Source organism: Atta cephalotes (genome assembly GCF_000143395.1).
Source record: "Atta cephalotes unplaced genomic scaffold scaffold00016, whole genome shotgun sequence".
NCBI lineage: Eukaryota > Metazoa > Arthropoda > Insecta > Hymenoptera > Formicidae > Atta > Atta cephalotes.
This window is the reverse complement of record NW_012130080.1, coordinates 2,551,068-2,553,094: the sequence shown is the minus strand read 5'-3', so window position 1 is coordinate 2,553,094 and position 2,027 is coordinate 2,551,068. Positions and strand designations below refer to the sequence as shown.

Here is a 2,027-nt window from a genome sequence, read left to right as displayed (position 1 = left end):
ACACACACACACACACACACACACACACACACTACACACACACACACACACACACACACACACACACACACACACACACAAACACGCGCGCGCATAAAATATTTTTATAAAATCTATCTTCAATAATTTAATGTCAATCATGGTATCACATAATTAAAATAAAATAAAATAATATTTGTGAGATTCTAAGAATAAATCCAATATAAATAAAAAAATGTATATGTTCCTCTGCGTTATTCTTAGTGCATAAATTATATATTCATAAATGTTAAAATACAATTCATATACAATTAGAATGTACTTATATCTAACAAAGTTGAAGTTAAATGTAAATCTGTAGATGTTCCGACTCTGGATTTGAGTCCTCTTCAATGCGATAATTAGTGATAAATTGAAATGAATGTGGAAGAGAGAACCGAATGTAACTTCCCATCCTTCTCTTTTTGATTGAAACTACGTGTTTACATTTTGCTTTAACTTCCTTGATGTAAGTATGTACATCCTAATTCTATGTACATCCTAATTCAATTGTATTTTATTATTTACGAATATACATATAATTTATGAGTACATACTAGCTACCGCGGTGATTCACATTAATATTATATTTGTAACATCATAACTTGCACAGAAATAAGAAAGTAAACATTCGTATTCGTTATCTGTACATTATGATATAAAGTTTGATTATTTTTAGAAATTTAGAAAGACAAAAATGTATAAAATGTGAAATAATTTCCTAATAATTACACAATTAAAAGATGTGAGTTCAATGATTAAAAAACGTACTCTTTCTACACGCGCGAATTGCTAGTTAAACTTATGAAAATTTTTTGTCAGTAATGGAAATGATGTCTAATAGTTAATCATTTCACAATAGAGAATTTTATAATAAAATAATTATACGACCTAAAAGATATTAACTATAATAAAAATCTAGATAAATATTGAGTTGTCCGGAAAGTTCGTGTCGCAAAAGATTTAAATTTAATAAATGAAATTAAAAATTTAAATCTTCTGCATTTCAATTTTCCTTCAAAATAGGCACGAACTTTCCGGACAATATAATGTAAAATAATTGTAGTAGAACGATATTTGTATTTTGTAAAAAAAAAAGGAGTCGCTTATATTATGTAAAAGAAATAATTACAATTTAAAAAATTTGAACTTGAATTGCAGAAATCATTGACGCATTACTGGCATAAAATTATTAACACATTATCCCATATACTAAAAAATGATTTACTTCTTTATGATTAAGAAGTTTATTTTTATATAATTTTCATTTAAAATCAATTTATAGTAAATTATAAGTAAAGAAAAAAATTTTATTTTAAATTTTCTGTAGTTTCATTGATAATAACAATAAATATCAAGAATAAGATAAAAATAAAAATTAGCTATTTAAATAATTACAATTATATGTACTCTAAGAGACAAGTAAGAGTCTCATAAATCCTTAAGATGGAGAATTTATTAATGATTAAATAGATCATAACTTTTCCCGTCCGACGCCAAAACGAAAATTATGAAATACAAGTGGGGATTCAAAAGTGAGACAAGAAGATATACAGACAGAGAGATGGGGTAAGTCACACAGACACAAAAGAAATAAATGTGTGTGAGGGTGAAAGAGAGACAGTAGTAGAAAGACAGGGTGAGAGCCTCGGTATAGCCGAGGTTTCTCTCCAGCATGTATAGGTAGGGCCACAAGAAGATAAAATTGAGATTTTAAGACATGTACCGATGGTCACGCGATGTCCGCCCTGTGGAGTAGAGCGAATTGGCAGCCGCAGTCCCGGGGCTCTCGGGCTCTTCTGGGGTACTGAAAGCACTGCTCCAGGACGCAGCAGCCCCCGCCCCCGCACTGCATCACCATATCCGACAATGTGGTCATTACCTTCCGTCGTTTTCGTTCGTCGGTTTCGTTTTCGTGCGTTATCGCATTATTCGTTTTTATCATTGTCGTCATTTGTCGTTTTTTTTCGGATTTTTTTTTTTTNTTTTTTTTCCGTAGTCGTGTAAGA

General features: G+C 30.4%; 1 protein-coding gene across 2 annotated transcripts in view; it reads right to left on the bottom strand.

Annotated features, from left to right (window-relative positions):
- LOC105618242 overlaps nucleotides 1-2,027 on the bottom strand; it is a 39,737-nt gene that overhangs the window by 19,694 nt on the left and 18,016 nt on the right. Inside the window, exon 1 of one of the 2 annotated variants that reach the window (XR_001046485.1) lies at nucleotides 1,745-1,902. The exons of the other annotated variant lie outside the window; for it this stretch is intronic. The gene's annotated coding sequence lies outside the window, so the exon portion shown is untranslated. Of the gene's footprint in view, nucleotides 1-1,744; nucleotides 1,903-2,027 lie in introns of those variants that run through there. 2 annotated transcript variants of the gene reach the window in all.